Source organism: Stenella coeruleoalba (assembly GCF_951394435.1).
Source record: "Stenella coeruleoalba genome assembly, contig: scaffold_33, whole genome shotgun sequence".
Classification (NCBI taxonomy): domain Eukaryota; kingdom Metazoa; phylum Chordata; class Mammalia; order Artiodactyla; family Delphinidae; genus Stenella; species Stenella coeruleoalba.
The window spans coordinates 1,583,456-1,607,048 of record NW_027646420.1 but is presented as its reverse complement, the minus strand read 5'-3'; the positions used below and the strand labels follow the sequence as shown (position 1 = coordinate 1,607,048).

The 23,593-nt window shown below is 44.5% G+C and overlaps 2 long non-coding RNA genes across 5 annotated transcripts in view; both read left to right on the top strand.

The window, feature by feature from the left end:
* Nucleotides 1-23,593, top strand: part of LOC307181126 — an 872,172-nt gene that overhangs the window by 464,793 nt on the left and 383,786 nt on the right. The gene's annotated exons all lie outside the window — the stretch shown is intronic.
* LOC307181122 lies at nt 979-9,824 on the top strand. The gene is made up of 3 exons (XR_013825922.1): nt 979-1,022; nt 6,281-6,391; nt 9,688-9,824. It is a non-coding gene; the product is annotated as an uncharacterized lncRNA (long non-coding RNA).

Below are 23,593 nucleotides of genomic sequence, written 5' to 3'. Positions count from 1 at the left end.
TTGGCAGCCTTACTTCAGTCTATTTTTGGACGATAGCTGTCATTTATAACTCTGCAGGTTTGTGAATTACAGAGACCCTGAGCTCATTTCTTCAACTCGCTTTCTTTTGAGCTGGCCGCAACACCGCAGGATGGCTTCAGGCCCTAATCTGGTTCCGGCACGGCACGCTGAGCCTTTGGTTATTTCCTCTTCCTGGTGGGAAATGAGAGTTAAATTTGCCCGTCCAGACACCTCCAGCTACTCTCTCATTGGTTCTCCCTATTCCTGTTCATCTTCCGCAGAAATTGCAAAATGGGCCAAACAGGAGGTTAAAGGCACTGACTCTCCAAGTTGGGAGAGTGTTAGTAAAGGGTCTGGAATGTTGCACCCGAGTACCAGGGGAGGAAAACTGAGACATATTTGAACACGTCTCCCGTTCACACGGTTGATCATACTCTGGGTTCCACATGCATGTTTTAGCTGAAGGAAGAATACCTTAAACCTGGAGAGTTGAGACCCGTGGAATGGGTACCATGCAATATGACTTCAAAGGGTCTTCATTTGCTCACCGAACCTCTCCAATCCTATCACTGCTGCGTTTATGTCTCTGTACACACGCTTGATTCTCTTTCGGAGACATAGCAATCCATAGGTTTTAAGATACTTACTAGTCAGGTACATTCTTAGGCGTTTAATATGGGGTGTTGAGTCCATTTCGTTGAGCAAGGAGTAGCTCTTGTCTATTCCATATTTGGCTTAAGGAACTTTATCTGTGCTCATTTCAATCTCTGGTTTTATGCAGCACCCCAACTCACCTTCCCCCTTAAGCAAGCGTAAGTTGGTTTTCTAAACTTGAGACACTGTTCTGTTTTGTAATTCAGTTCATGTGTAGCCAAGTTCACATTCTGTGTATTAGTGATACCTTATGATGTTTCTTTTCTGTGTGACTTATTTCAGTTCGAATCATCATACCTGAATCCACTCATTATGCTGCTACGGGCCTGATGACATAGATTTCATTGCTGAGTGATATTGCATTGTACGTAAGTACCACAAGTTCTTTATCCATTTTTCACTTTCTGCGATATTGAACTTGTACCGTAAACGAGGTTGTTGTAAACAGAGCCGTCCCAAATTTTGGGGTGGCTGTGTCTTTTTGATTTTAATTTCCCTAAGCTATAGGACCATAAGTGGAAGTGCCCTAGGCTCTGTTGCTTTGTTTTTTAGATGTTTCAGGAAACACCATACACTTCTCCAGAGTGGCTGTTGGCAATTTACATCCCGCCCATCAGCATAAGAAGGCTCCCAGTTCTCCATGGCCTGTCGTGCCTTTATGGATTTTACACTTTTTTCAGATGGCCCTTTTGACCGGGTGGAAGTGAGACTTCATTGTAGTGCAGATTTCCTTTGCAAGCTTGCTTGGTTGGCCAAAAAGTGCGTATGCGTTTTTTCCTGAATATATTCAGGAAAAAACGCATACGCCCTTTTTGGCCAAGTGCATCATTGTCGAGTTTCTGACTCTCTTCATATGCTTTCAATGCAATTCCAGTCAACCTCCTGAAATCGGTTTCCTGCAATTCTGCCTTGCTTTCAATGCCTCTTCATAGCCTTACCTCAATATATTTTTTAAAAATAGTTGGCCTTTATAACTCTGCAGGTTTTTGAATTGCAGTGGCCCTTAGCTCCATTTTTTAGCTCTTATTTTTGTGGTCTTGCCCCATAACCACAGGATTCCTTGAAGCCCTATTTTTCTTCTGGGGCACCTTGCTGTGCCTTTGGTTAATTCTTCTTACTGATGTGATATTAGAGTGACATGTGCCCATTGAAACCGCTACAGCTAGTTTCTCACTGGTTCCCCCTATTCCCATTCATCCTCTGCACTAACTGCAGACTGTGCGATACCAGAACTTAAAGGCATTGACTCCATGTGGGGATGTTGTTAGTAAAGCGGCTGGAATGTCGATCCGGAGCCCCAGGAGAGGAAAAATGAGGTGCGTTTTAGAAACCTTTCCCGATCATATGGTATACCAGTCGCTGGGTTTCCCAAGCATGGTTTAGCTGTAGGAAGATTCCCTTCAACCTGGAGTGTTGGGACCCTTGGACTGAGTAGCATGAAGTATTGCATTAAACTTTCGGCAGTTGCTCACCAAAGCTCACCAATCCTGTCAGCCCCAAGTGTCCAGCCTTATGTCTTATCCAGCTGTGGGTTTATATGTGGTCAATCCAGGTTGCATCACAGCCCCTGAGCGAATTTTGTAAGAATTTTTCTCTCTTTCATTGTTTCAGCGTTTTGTTTTTAAAATTTATTTCTATAATGGGGTTTAGCTCCTTTTCACTGCTGTGTTTGTGCCACTCTGCACACACTTGATTCCCTTATGGAGATATATCAATACATGGGTTTTAAGATTCTTATTCCTCAGATATATTTCTCTGCGGTGTATAGGGTGTGTTGAGGCCTGTTCATTGAGCAAGGTGTAGATCTTGTCTAATACCTATTTGGTTTATTGAACGGTATCTGTGCTAATTTCAAACTCTGGTTTTATGCATCACCCCACCTCTCCTTTCCCCTTAAGCTGACATAAGTGTGTTTTCTAAATGTGAGACACTGTTCTGTTCTGTAATTCATTTCTTGTGCAGCCATATTTACCCTCCCTCTATAAGTGATATCTTATGATATGTTTCTTTTTCTGTTTGACTTATTTCAAGTAGTATTATCGGACCTAAATCCACTCTTTATCCTTCTACTAGCCTTATTACATTGATTTCATGGTGAAGAGATATTCCATTGTACATAAGTACCACATCTTCTTTATCCATTGTTCTCTTTCCTGGGATATTTAAGGTGTACTGAAGTTGAGGTTCTTGTAAACAGAGTAGCCCTAAACTGTGGTGTGCTTGTGTCTTGTTGATTTTTAGACTTCCCTAGATGTACTCCCATGATTGGAAGTGTCCTATGCTCTGTAGCTCTGTTTTTTAGATGATTTAGGAACCACCATACACTTCTCCAGAGTGGCTCTCGGCAGTTCACACACTGCCCATCAGCGTATAAAGGCTCCCTGTTCTCCATGGCCTGTCCTGCATTTCTGGTTTTTACAATTTTTTAGGATGGCCCTTTTGACCGGTGGGAAGTGAGACTTCTTTGTTGTGCACATTTGCATTGCTTGCTTGCTTCGTTGCCCATAAAGTGCGTATGCGTTTTTTCCTGGATATAATCAGGAAAAAACGCATACGCCCTTTTGGGCCAACTGCATCATTGTCGAAATTCTGCCGCTTTTCATGTGCGTTAAAGACGAGTCCAATCTATCTCTTGAAATCTGTTTCTTGCAATTCTGTCTTGCATTCAGATCCTCTTCTTTGCCTTACCTCAACATATTTTTGGACGTTAGTTTTCATTTATAACTCTGCAGGTTTGTGAACTGCAGTGACCCTGAGCTCCATTTTTTAAGTTGCTCTTTTGTGAGCTGGCCTCAAACCCGCAGGATTGCTTCAGGCCCTATTTTGGCTCCGGCGAGGCAGGCTGAGCCTTCCTTTAATTCTTACTCTTAATGGGAAATTAGAGTGATATGTGCCCGTCCAAACCCCTACAACTCTTCTCTCATTGGTTCCCCCTCTTCCCGTTCATCCTCCTCACAATTTGCAAAATGTGTGAAACAGAAGTTTAAATGTGCTGATTCTCCAAGTGGGGAGATTCTAAGTAGCGTGGCTGGAATGGTGAACAGGAGCACCAGGAGAGGATAAATGAGGTGCATTTTAGACACATCTCCCGATCACATGGTGTACAGTCCTCTGGGTTTTCCATGCATGTTTTAGCTGTAGGAAGATCCCTTGAACCTGCAGATTTGGGACCCATTGAATGGGTACCAGGTAGTATTACTTTAAAGGGTGTGTATTTCCTCACCCAACCTCACATTTCTCTTAGCGCAAACAGTTTCCAGCCTTATGTCTCATCCTGCTGTGGGTCTAGATGTGTTCAATCCATGTTGCATCACCATCCCTGAGGAAAAGTTGTAAGAGGTTTTCTCTGTCTCTCTGTCGTTTATTTTTTTCAATTTATTACTATATTGGTTACAGCTGATTTTCAAAGCTCTGTTTCTTGCTGCTGTACATCCACTTGATTCACGTACAGAGAGACATCAATAAATTCTTTTTCAGATTCTTACCAGTCGTATATATTCTTTTCCGGTGACTTGAGTGTGCTGAGTGCAGTTCTTTTAGCTACCGTGTAGGCCTTGTTGATTATCAGTTTGGTATTTGGAATGGTATCTTTGCTAATTTCAACCTCCTGGATGATGCCTCACCCCTCCCCACCTTTCCCGTTTAGCAGCCTTATGCGTGTTTTCTACATATTTGACTATGTTTTTGTTTTGTAATTTATTTCATGTGTAGCCATTTTGGATTCCACCTTTAAGTGATATCTTATGATATGTGTCTTTTTCTTTTTGAATTCTGTCACTTAGAATGATCATACGTAACTCCTCCGGAGTTGTTACAACTGGCCATATTTCATTGATTTCCAGGCTGAATAATATTCCACTCTACCTAAGTACCACATCTCTATCCATTTTTTCCCTCCAGAGACATTTAAGTTATATCCTAGTCGAGGATCTTTTAAACAGAGAGGGGGTAAACATTGGGGTGCCTGTGTCCTCTCGATTTTTGTTTTTCCCAAGATATACGCCCATGAGTGCAAGTGCCCTATGCTCTGTAGCTCATTTTTTAGATGCTTTAGTAAACACAATACACTTCTCCAGAATGGCCGTTGGCAATATACATTTCCACTATAAGTCTCACAGGGCTCCCTCTTCTCGTTGCCCTGTCCTGCATTTCTGTTGTTTACGCTTTATGAGGATGGCTCTTCTGACTGATGCGAAGTGATATCTTTTGTAGTATTGACTTCCAGTGCCCACCTGTTTGGTTGGCTAAAAAAGTGTATGCCCTTTTCTTGAATATATACAGAAAAGAACGCATACACCCTTTTTGGCCAACTGCAATGTTGGCAATGTTCAGCTCCTTTTCTTGTGCTTAATGGCGAGTCCTTTCTACCTCCTCAAATCCCTTTCCTGCCATTCTCCCTTGCTTACAAATCCTTTTCTCTGACTTTCCTCAAGACATTTTTCAGTGATGGATATTTTCAACTCTGCAGTTTTGTGAATTTTACTGCCCCTGAGTTCCATTGTTCAACTCGTGTTTATGGGAACTGGCCACAAAGCAGCGGGATTTCCTCAAGCCCTATACTGTTTCCATGGGCAACCCTAGCCTTTGGTCAATTCGTCTTCCTGATTGGAAATTAGAGTGACATGTGCCTGTCTGAACACCTAGGACTTGTCTCTCATTGTTCCTCATCCTTCCGTTTCATCCTCTGGACAAATTCCAAACTGTACGCAACAGGATGTTGACAGTGCTGACATCTCCAAGTGGGGAGACTGTTAGTAAAGACGCTGGAGGGGTGAACCCGAGCACCAGGAGATGAGGAGATAAGATGCCTTTTCCAAACTCTTCCCGATCAGACGGTATACCATCCTCTGGGTGTGACAGACATGTTTTAGCAGTAGGAAGAGTCCCATTCATGTAAGGAGAACACCAGGGCTTTTTCAAAATCAGTGTCTCCCCGAAACCCAAACTGGGGAAGTTTTTAAGCTACGGCTACACATATGTTCATTAAGGGCCTTGGGAAGTAGGCAGAGTCCAAACTTTAGATGATTGAAGTCTTCAGGGTCAGAAGCACTCACCACCAGCTTCCCTTAGGCTACACTTTAACTGTCATTGATAGATGATGTCAATAAAAATATCTATTCTTTTTCAGATTATTTCCCCTTATAGGTTATTGCAAAATGTTGAGTGTAGTTCCCTGTGCTATACAGTAGTTCCTTGTTGATGATCTATTTTATACATAGCAGTGTGTATGTGTTCATTCCAAACTGTTAATTTATCCCTCCTCCCACCTTTCCCCTTTGGTAATAATAAATTATAAGATTTTATACTTCTCAGAAATGGGGGAGCTGAAAGAGAGGTATCATTTTCAATGGAAAAGCATTTAAAACAAGATTGAAGGTTTAACCAAGATTATTAGCTGTACATCCTTGGAAAGAAATCACTTCGTTTCTCTAATATTGACCTGACAAATAAGACAAACCTTTTCACTGAACTTGCTTATAAAAAGTGATGGAAATATCAAATGGAAGTGTTAAAAACATCTTATTTTACCCGAGCCTTATACACTGTTCTATGTTAACTACAGTTTGGCTCACACATCTGTTCATTGAGGTTACAATAGTCTCAATTTCTGTTACTGATCCTCCAGAGTGGACCCCAACAAGTGTCCCCCTGCCCAGTGTCATTGGGGCCAACAGATCGAGACTGAGTTTGGTTCACAAGCAAAGGAAACTTTATATTTTGATCAGAGAATGGAGAGGTGAGAGCATGCACTACCCCGTGGGCTGTGGGCTGGGCTGCTGTGTAGAGATCATGTCAGAGTCAGTGGGAGGGAGGGAGGCGGCGGAGCTCTCGAGGGCCGGGTTGGCTGTAGCTCAGGCTCTATATCGTGGAGTCTGCACTGGGCCCCAGGAGCTGAGGTGTCGACCCAGCCATTCTGCACTAGGAAATCTGGTCTGAAGTGCCGGGTGTGGAACCTCTGCATGCGGGACCCTAGGAGCACGTGAAATTAGACAAAGCACAAAGGATAAAAAAGGTTAGACTTGACTTTATTGCCCAGATTCTATTTTTATCTCCCAGGGATTTTTAATGGGCTTTGCTGGGGACAAACCCCTCCTCTGCCTTTTGTCCCGTTCCTCATTCTTGGAGTGCTGAGGGTGCAGACCCTTCTTCTGTAACTGCTGAGTGCTGAGTTGGGAGCCCTCATACCCTGGGGCGAGGGTCAGAGCTTCTCCCCAGCAGCCTCCCGGTGACGTTGATTGTCCCCAGGACCCCTGCCTCCCTGCTCGTCCACCTGAGCACCAGCATTGGAAGTGTTATAGATTCTAATGACCTTTAAGGGTCCAGGAAAGAGATGTGCAGAGACGCTGTGGGGGCCGGTTTCACCCCGCCCCACATTTGTTCGGCCACCTTAGGCTGACCGTCTCTGCCAGCCTAGATGTTCTGACCAGTAGTCTGCGCTTTCTTCAGTTAGGCCCCTGAATTAACGTACAAACAGCACCAGGTGTCAGAGCCCTGCCCGCTCAACTCCCAGACAGTCCAGGGTCAGTGGTGACCAAGGACCATGATGGCTACTGAGTCAACAGCCTTTTGAAGTAAACAGGAGTCCAGCCGGTCTTATTGGCCACCATCATCACGGTGTCTGTAGGCTTTTCTATGGTGACAGTGTGGTATACTGTTCCCCCGCCAAGATTATTAGCTCCCCTCTGGGTGCAGTAAGTCCTGCAAGCAGTAGTCTACTCTTTTGGGACACACTCTTGTTGTTTTATGAGAGAAACTCCAGGTCAAGTGATGTTCACATGAGTCGTCATGGTGCCCTGTTGCCCCCGGTTATCTCTCTGGATGTTGGAGTTGGAGGGCCTCCTCACTCGAGGTCGGTGTGCCCACGGAGCGAACCCTGCAACTTCAGGGCATGGTTGGTGGTTAGGATCACCACGTGGGGTCCTTTTCCCTTAGGAGGGAGGTGGCCTTTTGGGCTGCTGATTTCCAGGTTTTTAGATACCGCCAGTATCTTGGCCAGATGTGGCAGTGGGCCAAGCCCCTTAGTGACCGTAGTTTATCCTACCTGGATGGCATTCTTGCATTGTTCCATTTCAAGTGGTCCCAGTTTTTGCACTAATTCTCCAATGGCGATTCACCTTTCACCGGGATTGTAAAGATCAAAGGGTTTAGCTAAATTAGGGAGTTCCAGGGCAAGGGTCTGAATTGACTGCTCTTTCCATTCTTGAAAGGCCACTTCTGGATTCTATTCAAAAGGATCATCATCTTTTCCTTTCAGTGTTTCATATAGAGGCCCAGCTAGTAGACTGTAGTTAGGGATCCAGAAGCAGCAAACCCTGGCCTCCCCAGGAACCCCTAAGCTGTCTTCTAGTTTTAGAAAGGGGTAAGGCTGAAAATGGTTTCTTCCCTTTCCTGGGATGGGCTTCTCTGACCTTCTGTGAGAATGAAGCCCAGGCAGGTCACCGCAGTCTGTGATATTTGAGCTTTTTCTTGGACAACTTCTATCCTTTATTGGCTTGGTAGTTCAGAGGCCTCCTTAGTAGGGCTGGTGATCAGAATGTCGTCTGCATATTGAAGGAGGGTTTCCTTTTCCAGAGGTAGAACTTTTAGGTCTTTAGCTAAGCTTTCCCCAAAGATGGTGTGGGAATTTTTGCACCCTTGGGGCCAGACGGCCCGGAAGTATTGTTTTAGTTGTATGTTGAGTCCTGCCACTCACAAGCCAAAATTTCTTGTGACTCTGGGACTAATGGAATACAAAAGAAGGCATCATTGAAGACTAATACAGAATACCATGTCCTGGTGGTTGGTAGAATGACCAGCAGGGTGTAGGAATTAGGAGCAACTGGAGGTATATCCTCGGTGGCTTCACTGACTGTCCTGACATCCTTTACCAGGTCCCCAGCAGCCCATGGGGCTCTCGTGGTCAGACCAATCCCAGAATATGGAGCTCACCTGGGCAGGTACCCCACCCCCACCCCAGCCCACGGGGCTCTCGTGGTCAGGCCCCTCCCAGGATACAGAGCTACCCTTGCAGGTACCGTGGCAGGGCTGGGCACACAGGAACCGTGCACATAGCCCTCATTGCAGAGCACCCCCAGCTCACCTGTCGCTCAGAGCTGACACAGAGCACCTCAGAGCAGGACTTGAACTAACAAACAGCAGCTGCGACAGGTCTGTGACCCTGGGCATCACTCCATGAGGCCACCCTCCACCTGGTCTTCCAGAGACTTCCACTGCACCCGGGGCACCAGGCCTCTGTCTCCAACCACCACCCACCCCTCCTCTGCCTGACTCCTGGGTTCCTCTCATTAGGAGAGGGTTTTCTTGAAGTTGTCTCCCACTCATGGGCCAGATAAAATGATTAGAAAACAAGCCAAAGCTGCAGCCCCTTGTCTATCCTGACTCTCAGGAGCCCACACCTGTTCCTTGGACCTGGCCGGTTCAGCAAGTTCCATTTTCTGCAACTGTGAGCCCCTGAGGGGTGATGATTGGCTGACCTGGGCAGCCTTACCGTGCCGGCCAGCCCTCCCCAGGTGTGCCTGGGTTGAGATCAATATAAATACCACTCCAGGCAGCAAGAGCCCCTGCAGCCGTGCCTGACGCCATTTTCTCTGCCCTGTCAGCAGTCTCGGGGCTGGGCTGGTGGGAGGGAGTGAGAGGCCACGGCTTTGTGGGTGGCCCAGTGTGAGTGGGGCTCTGCTGGACTTTCTGCAGCAGTTGCCAGGCTGCCACCTGCTAAAGAAGAGGATGTGTCACCCATACCTGCTGCTGGAATTTCTCCCTGGGCAGAGGTGAGGAAGGAAAAAAGCAGTGGGGGCAGGGACAGGACGGGTATCTCAGGCAGGGAAATGGAAATCTTCCAGAAGAGCACCCAGGGCCAGGACCATCCTGGCTGGCCTGCAGGCACCAAGTCGGCCGGCATGCTGTCACTCGTGTGGCTCTATGGCCCTTCCTCTAGGCTTTCAAGTCCTTGTATATATTCAGGTGTTTTACCTGGGACGGGTGGGAATAGTTCAGCAGCAACTGGCCTGGGGCTCAGCTCACGTTTACTCACAGATGCCTCGGCACGGTGCCCCAGCTTTGCAATGAGGACGCTTGTTGCGTGGGGGCTGCTGGCTGAATGGGAGACGATTCCCCACCACTGACCAACTTCAGAATTGTTTACAACTGGAGCAAGTGCCCTGATACGGTTTTCCTCTGTGGAACTGGTGGGTTCTGTGTTTTTTTCTCTTTTTCGTTTTTGGTTCAAGGTAGATTTTATTCCTCTTTTTTGTATTTACAGATATAAGCATGGAAATAATTTATTCATATAAATACATGTATGTGCAGGGAATAATTGTTTTTTCTGTTTTATTTTTTAAATTTTATTTCTTTTTAATTTTGAATTTTATTTTATATTTTTATACAGCAGGTTCTTATTGGTTATCTATTTTATACATATAAATGTATACATGCCAATCCCAGTCTCTCAACTCCTCCCACCACCACCCCCCAACAGCTTTCCCCCCTTGTTGTCCATACGTTTGTTGTCTACATCTGTTGCTCTATTTATGCCTTGCAAAATGGTTAATCTGTACAGTTTTTCTAGGTTCCACATATATGCATGAATATACAAGATTTGTTTTTCTCTTTCTGACTTACTTCACTCTGTATGACAGTCTCTAGATCCATCGACGTCTCTACAAATGACCCAATTTCATTCCTTTTCATGGCTTAGTAATATTCCATTTTATATATGTACCACAGCTTTATGCATTCGTCTGTCTGTGGGCATTTAGGTTGCTTCCATTACCTCGATATTGTAAATAGTGATGCAATGAACATTGCGGTGAATGACTCTTTTTGATTTATGGTTTTGTCTGGGTATATGTCCAGTACTGGGATTGCTGTATCATATGGTAATTCTATTGTTAGTTTCTTAAGAAATTCCATATTGTTCTCCATAATGACTGTATCAATTTATATTCCCAACAATAGTGGAAGAGGGTTCCTTTTCTCCAGACCCTTTCCAGCATATTTTGTTTGTAGATTTTCAATGATGCCTATTCTACCAGGTGTGAGGTGATACCTCATTGTTGAATCCATTTCGTTGAGCAAGGGGTAGGTCTTGTCTATTACATATTTGGCTTATGGAATGGTATCTGTGCTAATTTCAAACTCTGCTTTTATGCAGCACCCCAACTCACCTTCCCCCTTAAGCAGGCATAAGTTGGTTTTCTAAACTTGAGACCCTGTTCTGTTTTGTAATTCAGTTCATGTGTAGCCAAGTTCACATTCCGTGTATTAGTGATACCTTATGATGTTTCTTTTTCTGTGTGACTTATTTCACTTAGAATCATCGTGCCTCAATCCACTCATTATGCTGGTACGGGCCTGGTGACAGAGATTTCATTGCTGAGTGGTATTCTGTTGTACAGAAGTACCGCAACTTCTTTATCCATTATTTGCTCTCTGGGATATTTAACTTGTGCCGTAGAAGAGATTCCTGTAAAAAGAGCCGTCCCAAATTTTGGGGTTGCTGTGTCTTTTTGATATTAATTTCCCTAAGCTATAGGACCATAAGTGGAAGTGCCCTAGGCTCTGTTGCTTTGTTTTTTAGATGTTTCAGGAAACACCATACACTTCTCCCGAGTGTCTGTTGGCAATTTACATCCCGCCCATCAGCATAACAAGGCTCCCAGTTCTCCATGGCCTGTCCTGCCTTTCTGGATTTTACACTTTATTCTGATGGCCCTTTTGACCGGGGGGAAGTGAGACTTCATTGTAGTGCAGATTTCCTTTGCAAGCTTGCTTGGTTGGCCAAAAAGGGCGTATGCGTTTTTTCCTGAATATATTCAGGAAAAAACGCATACGCCCTTTTTGGCCAAGTGCATCATTGTGGACGTTCTGCCTCTTTTCCTACGCTTTCAATGCAATTCCAGTCTACCTCCTGAAATCGGTATCCTGCAATTCTGCCCCGCTTTCAAGTCCTCTTGGCAGCCTTACTTCAGTCTATTTTTGGACGATAGCTGTCATTTATAACTCTGCAGGTTTGTGAATTACAGAGCCCCTGAGCTCCTTTCTTCAACTCACTTTCTTGTGAGCTGGCCGCAACACTGCAGGATGACTTCAGGCCCTAATCTGTTTCCGCCACGGCACGCTGAGCCTTTGGTTAATTCCTCTTCCTAGTGGGAAATGAGAGTTAAATTTGCCCGTCCAGACACCTCCAGCTAGTCTCTCATTGGTTCTCCCTATTCCTGTTCATCTTCCGCAGAAATTGCAAACTGGGCCAAACAGGAGGTTAAAGGCACTGACTGTCCAAGTCGGGAGAGTGTTAGTAAAGCGTCTGGAATGTTGCACCCGAGTACCAGGGGAGGAAAACTGAGACATATTTGAACACGTCTCCCGATCACACGGTTGATCATACTCTGGGTTCCACATGCATGTTTTAGCTGAAGGAAGAATACCTTAAACCTGGAGAGTTGAGACCCGTGGAATGGGTACCATGCAATATGACTTCAAAGGGTCTTCATTTGCTCACCGAACCTCTCCAATCCTATCACTGCTGCATTTATGCCCCAGTACACACGCTTGATTCTCTTTCGGAGACATAGCAATCCCTAGGTTTTAAGATACTTACTAGTCAGGTACATTCTTAGGCATTTAATATGGGGTGTTGAGTCCATTTCGTTGAGCAAGGAGTAGCTCTTGTCTATTCCATATTTGGCTTAAGGAACTTTATCTGTGCTCATTTCAATCTCTGGTTTTATGCAGCACCCCAACTCACCTTTCCCCTTAAGCAAGCAGAAGTTGGTTTTCTAAATTTGAGACCCTGTTCTGTTTTGGAATGCAGTTCCTGTGTAGCCAAGTTTACATTCCGTGTATTAGTGATATCTTATGATGTTTCTTTTTCTGTGTGACTTATTTCAGTTAGAATCATCGTACCTGAATCCACTCATTATGCTGCTACGGGCCTGATGACTTAGATTTCATTGCTGAGTGATATTGCATTGTACATACGTACCACAAGTTCTTTATCCATTTTTCACTTTCTGTGATATTGAACTTGTACGGTAAACGAGGTTCTTGTAAACAGAGGCGTCCCAAACTTTGGGGTGGCTGTGTCTTTTTGATTTTAATTTCCCTAAGCTATAGGACCATAAGTGGAAGTGCCCTAGGCTCTGTTGCTTTGTTTTTTAGATGTTTCAGGAAACACCATACACTTCTCCTGAGTGTCTGTTGGCAATTTACATCTCGCCCATCAGCATAACAAGGCTCCCAGTTCTCCATGGCCTGTCCTGCCTTTCTGGATTTTACACTTTTTTCAGATGGCCCTTTTGACCGGGGGGAAGTGAGACTTCATTGTAGTGCAGATTTCCTTTGCAAGCTTGCTTGGTTGGCCAAAAAGGGCGTATGCGTTTTTTCCTGAATATATTCAGGAAAAAACGCATACGCCCTTTTTGGCCAAGTGCATCATTGTGGACGTTCTGCCTCTTTTCCTATGCTTTCAATGCAATTCCAGTCTACCTCCTGAAATCGGTTTCCTGCAATTCTGCCCCGCTTTCAAGTCCTCTTGGCAGCCTTACTTCAGTCTATTTTTGGACGATAGCTGTCATTTATAACTCTGCAGGTTTGTGAATTACAGTGCGCCTGAGATCCTTTCTTCAACTCGCTTTCTTGTGACCTGGCCGCAACACCGCAGGATGGCTTCAGGCCCTAATCTGGTTCCGGCACGGCACGCTGAGCCTTTGGTTAATTCCTCATCCTGGTGGGAAATTAGAGTTAAATTTGCCAATCCACACACCTCCCGCTTGTCTCTCATTGGTTCTCCCTATTCCTGTACATCTTCCGCAGAAATTGCAAACTGGGCCAAACAGGAGGTTAAAGGCACTGACTCTCCAAGTGGGGAGAGTGTTAGTAAAGCGTCTGGAATGTTGCACCGAAGTACCAGGGGATGAAAACTGAGACATATTTTAACATGTCTCCCGATCACATGGTTGATCATACTCTGGGTTCCACATGCATGTTTTAGCTGAAGGAAGAATACCTTAAACCTGGAGAGTTGAGACCCGTGGAATGGGTACCATGCAATATGACTTCAAAGGGTCTTCATTTGCTCACCGAATCTCTCCAATCCTATCACTGCTGCGTTTATGACCCTTGTACACACGCTTGATTCTCTTTTGGAGACATAGCAATCCATAGGTTTTAAGATACTTACTAGTCAGGTATATTCTTAGGCGTTTAATATGGGGTGTGGAGTCCATTTCGTTGAGCAAGGAGTAGCTCTTGTCTATTCCATATTTGGCTTAAGGAACTTTATCTGTGCTCATTTCAGTCTCTGGTTTTATGCAGCACCCCAACTCACCTTTCCACTTAAGCAAGCATATGTTGGTTTTCTAAATTTGAGACACTGTTCTGTTTTGTAATTCAGTTCCTCTGTAGCCAAGTTTAAATTCCATGTATTAGTGATATTTTTTGATGTTTCTTTTTCTGTTAGACTTATTTCAGTTAGAATCACCATACCCGAATCCACTCATTATGCTGCTACGGGCCTGATGACATAGATTTCATTGCTGAGTGATACTGCATTGTACGTAAGTACCACAAGTTCTTTATCCATTTTTCACTTTCTGCGATGTTGAACTTGTACTGTAAACGAGGTTCTTGTAAACCGAGCCGTTCCAAACTTTGGGGTGGCTGTGCCTTTTTGATTTTAAATTCCCTAAGCTATAGGACCATAAGTGGAAGTGCCCTAGGCTCTGTTGCTTTGTCTTTTAGATGTTTCAGGAAACACCATACACTTCTCCCGAGTGTTTGTTGGCAATTTACATCCCGCCCTTCAGCATAACAAGGCTCCCAGTTCTCCATGGCCTGTCCTGCCTTTCTGGATTTTACACTTTTTTCAGATGGCCCTTTTGACCTCGGGGAAGTGAGACTTCATTGTAGTGCAGATTTCCTTTGCAAGCTTGCTTGGTTGGCCAAAAAGGGCGTATGCGTTTTTTCCTGAATATATTCAGGAAAAAACGCATACGCCCTTTTTGGCCAAGTGCATCATTGTGGACGTTCTGCCTCTTTTCCTATGCTTTCAATGCAATTCCAGTCTACCTCCTGAAATCGGTTTCCTGCAATTCTGCCCCGCTTTCAAGTCCTCTTGGCAGCCTTACTTCAGTCTCTTTTTGGACGATAGCTGTCATTTATAACTCTGCAGGTTTGTGAATTACAGTGCCCCTGAGCTCCTTTCTTCAACTCGCTTTCTTTTGAGCTGGCCGCAACACCGCAGGATGGCTTCAGGCCCTAATCTGGTTCCGGCACGGCACGCTGAGCCTTTGGTTAATTCCTCTTCCTGGTGGGAAATGAGAGTTAAATTTGCCCGTCCAGACACCTCCAGCTAGCCTCTCATTGGTTCTCGCTATTCCTGTTCATCTTCCGCAGAAATTGCAAACTGGGCCAAACAGGAGGTTAAAGGGACTGACTCTCCAAGTCGGGAGAGTGTTAGTAAAGCGTCTGGAATGTTGCACCCGAGTACCAGGGTACGAAAACAGGGACATATATGAACACGTCTCCCGATCTCATGGTTGATCATACTCTAGGTTCCACATGCATGTTTTAGTTGAAGGAAGAATACCTAAAACCTGGGTAGTTGAAACCCGTGGAATGGGTACCATGCAATATGACTTCAAAGGGTCTTCATTGGCTCACCGAACCTCTCCAATCCTTTCACTGCTGTGTTTATGCCCCTGTACACATGCTTGATTCTCTTTCGGAGACATAGCAATCCATAGGTTTTAAGATACTTACTAGTCAGGTACATTCTTAGGCGTTTAATATGGGGTGTTGAGTCCATTTCGTTGAGCAAGGAGTAGCTCTTGTCTATTCCATATTTGGCTTAAGGAACTTTATCTGTGCTCATTTCAATCTCTGGTTTTATGCAGCACCCCAACTCACCTTTCCCCTTAAGCAAGCATAAGTTGGTTTTCTAAATTTGAGACCCTGTTCTGTTTTGGAATGCAGTTCCTGTGTAGCCAAGTTTACATTCCGTGTATTAGTGATATCTTATGATGTTTCTTTTTCTGTGTGACTTATTTCAGTTAGAATCATCGTACCTGAATCCACTCATTATGCTGCTACGGGCCTGATGACATAGATTTCATTGCTGAGTGATACTGCATTGTACGTAAGTACCACAATTTCTTTATCCATTTTTCACTTTCTGTGATATTGAACTTGTACGGTAAACGAGGATCTTGTAAACGGAGGCGTCCCAAACTTTGGGGTGGCTGTGTCTTTTTGATTTTAAATTCCCTAAGCTATAGGACCATAAGTGGAAGTGCCCTAGGTTCTGTTGCTTTGTTTTTTAGATGTTTCAGGAAACACCATACACTTCTCCTGAGTGTCTATTGGCAATTTACATCCCGCCCATCAGCATAACAAGGCTCCCAGTTCTCAATGGCCTGTTGCCTTTCTGGATTTTACACTTTTTTCAGATGGCCCTTTTGACCGGGGGGAAGTGAGACTTCATTGTAGTGCAGATTTCCTTTGCAAGCTTGCTTGGTTGGCCAAAAAGTGCGTAATGCGTTTTTTCCTGAATATATTCAGGAAAAAACGCATACGCCCTTTTTGGCCAAGTGCATCATTGTGGACGTTCTGCCTCTTTTCCTATGCTTTCAATGCAATTCCAGTCTACCTCCTGAAATCGGTTTCCTGCAATTCTGCCCCGCTTTCAAGTCCTCTTGGCAGCCTTACTTCAGTATATTTTTGGACGATAGCTGTCATTTATAACTCTGCAGGTTTGTGAATTGCAGTGCCCCTGAGCTCCTTTCTTCAACTCGCTTTCTTGTGACCTGGCCGCAACACCGCAGGATGGCTTCAGGCCCTAATCTTGTTCCGGCCCGGCATGCTGAGCCTTTGGTTAATTCCTCTTCCTGGTGGGAAATGAGAGTTAAATTTGCCCGTCCAGACACCTCCAGCTAGCCTCTCATTGGTTCTCGCTATTCCTGTTCATCTTCCGCAGAAATTGCAAACTGGGCCAAACAGGAGGTTAAAGGGACTGACTCTCCAAGTCGGGAGAGTGTTAGTAAAGCGTCTGGAATGTTGCACCCGAGTACCAGGGGAGGAAAACTGAGACATATTTGAACACGTCTCCCATTCACATGGTTGATCATACTCTGGGTTCTACATGCATGTTTTAGCTGAAGGAAGAATACCTTAAACCTGGAGAGTTGAGACCCGTGTAATGGGTACCATGCAATATGACTTCAAAGGGTCTTCATTTGCTCACCGAACCTCTCCAATCCTATCACTGCTGCGTTTATGCCCCTGTACACATGCTTGATTCTCTTTCGGAGACATAGCAATCCATAGGTTTTAACATACTTACTAGTCAGTTACATTCTTAGGCGTTTAATATGCGGTGTTGAGTCCATTTCGTTGAGCAAGGAGTAGCTCTTGTCTATTCCATATTTGGCTTAAGGAACTTTATCTGTGCTCATTTCAATCTCTGGTTTTATGCAGCACCCCAACTCACCTTTACCCTTAAGCAAGCATAAGTTGGTTTTCTAAATTTGAGACCCTGTTCTGTTTTGTAACTGAGTTCCTGTGTAGCCAAGTTTACATTCCGTGTATTACTGATATCTTATGATGTTTCTTTTTCTGTGTGACTTATTTCAGTTAGAATCATCATACCTGAATCCACTCATTGTGCTGCTAAGGGCCTGATGACACAGATTTCATTGCTGAGTGATATTGCTTACTAAGTAAATACCACAACTTTTTTATCCATTTTTCACTTTCTGCGATGTTGAACTTGTACTGTAAACGAGGTTCTTGTAAACAGAGCCGTTCGAAACTTTGGGGTGGCTGTGTCTTTTTGATTTTAAATTCCCTAAGCTATAGGACCATAAGTGGAAGTGCCCTAGGCTCTGTTGCTTTGTTTTTTAGATGTTTCAGGAAACACCATACACTTCTCCCGAGTGTTTGTTGGCAATTTACATCCCGCCCTTCAGCATAACAAGGCTCCCAGTTCTCCATGGCCTGTCCTGCCTTTCTGCATTTTACACTTTTTTCAGATGGCCCTTTTGACCGGGGGAAGTGAGACTTCATTGTAATGCAGATTTCTTTTGCAAGCTTGCTTGGTTGGCCAAAAAGGGCGTATGCGTTTTTTCCTGAATATATTCAGGAAAAAACGCATACGCCCTTTTTGGCCAAGTGCATCATTGTGGACGTTCTGCCTCTTTTCCTATGCTTTCAATGCAATTCCAGTCTACCTCCTGAAATCGGTTTCCTGCAATTCTGCCCCACTTTCAAGTCCTCTTGGCAGCCTTACTTCAGTCTATTTTTGGACGATAGCTGTCATTTATAACTCTGCAGGTTTGTGAATTACAGTGCCCCTGAGCTCCTTTCTTCAACTCGCTTTCTTTTGAGCTGGCCGCAACACCGCATGATGGCTTCAGGCCCTAATCTGGTTCCGGTACGGCACGCTGAGCCTTTGGTTATTTCCTCTTCCTGGTGGGAAATGAGAGTTAAATTTGCCCGTCCAGACACCTCCAGCTAGCCTCTCATTGGTTCTCGCTATTCCTGTTCATCTTCCGCAGAAATTGCAAACTGGGCCAAACAGGAGGTTAAAGGCGCTGACTCTCCAAGTGGGGAGAGTGTTAGTAAAGCGTCTGGAATGTTGCACCCGAGTACCAGGGGAGGAAAACTGAGACATATTTGAACACGTCTCCCTTTCACATGGTTGATCATACTCTGGGTTCCACATGCATGTTTTAGCTGAAGGAAGAATACCTTAAACCTGGAGAGTTGAGACCCGTGTAATGGGTACCATGCAATATGACTTCAAAGGGTCTTCATTTGCTCACCGAACCTCCCCAATCCTATCACTGCTGCGTTTATACCCCTGTACACACGCTTGATTCTCTTTTGGAGACATAGCAATCCATAGGTTTTAAGATACTTACTAGTCAGGTACATTCTTAGGCGTTTAATATGGGGTGTTGAGTCCATTTCGTTGAGCAAGGAGTAGCTCTTGTCTATTCCATATTTGGCTTAAGGAACTTTATCTGTACTCATTTCAATCTCTGGTTTTATGCAGCACCCCAACTCACCTTTCCCCTTAAGCAAGCATAAGTTGGTTTTCTAAATTTGAGACCCTGTTCTGTTTTGGAATGCAGTTCCTGTGTAGCCAAGTTTACCTTCCGTGTATTAGTGATATCTTATGATGTTTCTTTTTCTGTGTGACTTATTTCAGTTAGAATCATCGTACCTGAATCCACTCATTATGCTTCTACGGGCCTGATGACATAGATTTCATTGCTGAGTGATACTGCATTGTACGTAAGTACCACAAGTTCTTTATCCATTTTTCACTTTCTGCGATGTTGAACTTGTACTGTAAACGAGGTTCTTGTAAACAGAGGCGTCCCAAACTTTGGGGTGGCTGTGTCTTTTTGATTTTAATTTCCCTAAGCTATAGGACCATAAGTGGCAGTGCCCTAGGCTCTGTTGCTTTGTTTTTTAGATGTTTCAGGAAACACCATACACTTCTCCCGAGTGTCTGTTGGCAATTTACATCCCGCCCATCAGCATAACAAGGCTCCCAGTTCTCCATGGCCTGTCCTGCCTTTCTGGATTTTACACTTTTTTCAGATGGCCCTTTTGACCGGGGGGAAGTGAGACTTCATTGTAGTGCAGATTTCCTTTGCAAGCTTGCTTGGTTGGCCAAAAAGGGCGTATGCGTTTTTTCCTGAATATATTCAGGAAAAAACGCATACGCCCTTTTTGGCCAAGTGCATCATTGTGGACGTTCGGCCTCTTTTCCTATGCTTTCAATGCAATTCCAGTCTACCTCCTGAAATCGGTTTCCTGCAATTCTGCCCCACTTTCAAGTCCTCTTGGCAGCCTTACTTCAGTCTATTTTTGGACGATAGCTGTCATTTATAACTCTGCAGGTTTGTGAATTACAGTGCCCCTGAGCTCCTTTCTTCAACTCGTTTTCTTGTGAGCTGGCCGCAACACCGCAGGATGGCTTCAGGCCCTAATCTGGTTCCGGCACGGCACACTGAGCCTTTGGTTACTTCCTCTTCCTGGTGGGAAATGAGAGTTAAATTTGCCCGTCCAGACACCTCCAGCTAGCCTCTCATTGGTTCTCGCTATTCCTGTTCATCTTCCGCAGAAATTGCAAACTGGGCCAAACAGGAGGTTAAAGGCGCTGACTCTCCAAGTGGGGAGAGTGTTAGTAAAGCGTCTGGAATGTTGCACCCGAGTACCAGGGGAGGAAAACTGAGACATATTTGAACACGTCTGCCGTTCACATGGTTGATCATACTTGGGTTCCACATGCATGTGTTAGCTGAAGGAAGAATACCTAAAACCTGGGTAGTTGAAACCCGTGGAATGGGTACCATGCAATATGACTTCAAAGGCTCTTCATTTGCTCACCGAACCTCTCCAATCCTATCACTGCTGCGTTTATGCCCCTGTACACATGCTTGATTCTCTTTCGGAGACATAGCAATCCATAGGTTTTAAGATACTTACTAGTCAGGTACATTCTTAGGCGTTTAATATGCGGTGTTGAGTCCATTTCGTTGAGCAAGGAGTAGCTCTTGTCTATTCCATATTTGGCTTAAGGAACTTTATCTGTGCTCATTTCAATCTCTGGTTTTATGCAGCACCCCAACTCACCTTTCCCCTTAAGCAAGCATAAGTTGGTTTTCTAAATTTGAGACCCTGTTCTGTTCTGTAATTCAGTTCCTGTGTAGCCAAGTTTACATTCCGTGTATTACTGATATCTTATGATGTTTCTTTTTCTGTGTGACTTATTTCAGTTAGAATCATCATACCTGAATCCACTCATTGTGCTGCTAAGGGCCTGATGACACAGATTTCATTGCTGAGTGATATTGCTTTGTAAGTAAATACCACAACTTCTTTATCCATTTTTCACTTTCTGCGATGTTGAACTTGTACTGTAAACGAGGTTCTTGTAAACAGAGCCGTTCCAAACTTTGGGGTGACTGTGTCTTTTTGATTTTAATTTCCCTAAGCTATAGGACCATAAGTGGAAGTGCCCTAGGTTCTGTTGCTTTGTTTTTTAGATGTTTCAGGAAACACCATACACTTCTCCCGAGTGTTTGTTGGCAATTTACATCCCGCCCTTCAGCATAACAAGGCTCCCAGTTCTCCATGGCCTGTCCTGCCTTCCTGCATTTTACACTTTTTTCAGATGGCCCTTTTGACCGGGGGGAAGTGAGACTTCATTGTAGTGCAGATTTCCTTTGCAAGCTTGCTTGGTTGGCCAAAAAGGGCGTATGCGTTTTTTCCTGAATATATTCAGGAAAAAACGCATACGCCCTTTTTGGCCAAGTGCATCATTGTGGACGTTCTGCCTCTTTTCCTATGCTTTCAATGCAATTCCAGTCTACCTCCTGAAATCGGTTTCCTGCAATTCTGCCCCGCTTTCAAGTCCTCTTGGCAGCCTTACTTCAGTCTATTTTTGGACGATAGCTGTCATTTATAACTCTGCAGGTTTGTGAATTACAGTGCCCCTGAGCTCCTTTCTTCAACTCGCTTTCTTTTGAGCTGGCCGCAACACCGCATGATGGCTTCAGGCCCTAATCTGGTTCCGGTACGGCACGCTGAGCCTTTGGTTATTTCCTCTTCCTGGTGGGAAATGAGAGTTAAATTTGCCCGTCCAGACACCTCCAGCTAGCCTCTCATTGGTTCTCGCTATTCCTGTTCATCTTCCGCAGAAATTGCAAACTGGGCCAAACAGGAGGTTAAAGGCGCTGACTCTCCAAGTGGGGAGAGTGTTAGTAAAGCGTCTGGAATGTTGCACCCGAGTACCAGGGGAGGAAAACTGAGACATATTTGAACACGTCTCCCTTTCACATGGTTGATCATACTCTGGGTTCCACATGCATGTTTTAGCTGAAGGAAGAATACCTTAAACCTGGAGAGTTGAGACCCGTGTAATGGGTACCATGCAATATGACTTCAAAGGGTCTTCATTTGCTCACCGAACCTCCCCAATCCTATCACTGCTGCGTTTATACCCCTGTACACACGCTTGATTCCCTTTTGGAGACATAGCAATCCATAGGTTTTAAGATACTTACTAGTCAGGTACATTCTTAGGCGTTTAATATGGGGTGTTGAGTCCATTTCGTTGAGCAAGGAGTAGCTCTTGTCTATTCCATATTTGGCTTAAGGAACTTTATCTGTACTCATTTCAATCTCTGGTTTTATGCAGCACCCCAACTCACCTTTCCCCTTAAGCAAGCATAAGTTGGTTTTCTAAATTTGAGACCCTGTTCTGTTTTGGAATGCAGTTCCTGTGTAGCCAAGTTTACATTCCGTGTATTAGTGATATCTTATGATGTTTCTTTTTCTGTGTGACTTATTTCAGTTAGAATCATCGTACCTGAATCCACTCATTATGCTTCTACGGGCCTGATGACATAGATTTCATTGCTGAGTGATACTGCATTGTACGTAAGTACCACAAGTTCTTTATCCATTTTTCACTTTCTGCGATGTTGAACTTGTACTGTAAACGAGGTTCTTGTAAACAGAGGCGTCCCAAACTTTGGGGTGGCTGTGTCTTTTTGATTTTAATTTCCCTAAGCTATAGGACCATAAGTGGCAGTGCCCTAGGCTCTGTTGCTTTGTTTTTTAGATGTTTCAGGAAACACCATACACTTCTCCCGAGTGTCTGTTGGCAATTTACATCCCGCCCATCAGCATAACAAGGCTCCCAGTTCTCCATGGCCTGTCCTGCCTTTCTGGATTTTACACTTTTTTCAGATGGCCCTTTTGACCGGGGGGAAGTGAGACTTCATTGTAGTGCAGATTTCCTTTGCAAGCTTGCTTGGTTGGCCAAAAAGGGCGTATGCGTTTTTTCCTGAATATATTCAGGAAAAAACGCATACGCCCTTTTTGGCCAAGTGCATCATTGTGGACGTTCGGCCTCTTTTCCTATGCTTTCAATGCAATTCCAGTCTACCTCCTGAAATCGGTTTCCTGCAATTCTGCCCCACTTTCAAGTCCTCTTGGCAGCCTTACTTCAGTCTATTTTTGGACGATAGCTGTCATTTATAACTCTGCAGGTTTGTGAATTACAGTGCCCCTGAGCTCCTTTCTTCAACTCGTTTTCTTGTGAGCTGGCCGCAACACCGCAGGATGGCTTCAGGCCCTAATCTGGTTCCGGCACGGCACACTGAGCCTTTGGTTACTTCCTCTTCCTGGTGGGAAATGAGAGTTAAATTTGCCCGTCCAGACACCTCCAGCTAGCCTCTCATTGGTTCTCGCTATTCCTGTTCATCTTCCGCAGAAATTGCAAACTGGGCCAAACAGGAGGTTAAAGGCGCTGACTCTCCAAGTGGGGAGAGTGTTAGTAAAGCGTCTGGAATGTTGCACCCGAGTACCAGGGGAGGAAAACTGAGACATATTTGAACACGTCTGCCGTTCACATGGTTGATCATACTTGGGTTCCACATGCATGTTTTAGCTGAAGGAAGAATACCTAAAACCTGGGTAGTTGAAACCCGTGGAATGGGTACCATGCAATATGACTTCAAAGGCTCTTCATTTGCTCACCGAACCTCTCCAATCCTATCACTGCTGCGTTTATGCCCCTGTACACATGCTTGATTCTCTTTCGGAGACATAGCAATCCATAGGTTTTAAGATACTTACTAGTCAGGTACATTCTTAGGCGTTTAATATGCGGTGTTGAGTCCATTTCGTTGAGCAAGGAGTAGCTCTTGTCTATTCCATATTTGGCTTAAGGAACTTTATCTGTGCTCATTTCAATCTCTGGTTTTATGCAGCACCCCAACTCACCTTTACCCATAAGCAAGCATAAGTTGGTTTTCTAAATTTGAGACCCTGTTCTGTTCTGTAATTCAGTTCCTGTGTAGCCAAGTTTACATTCCGTGTATTACTGATATCTTATGATGTTTCTTTTTCTGTGTGACTTATT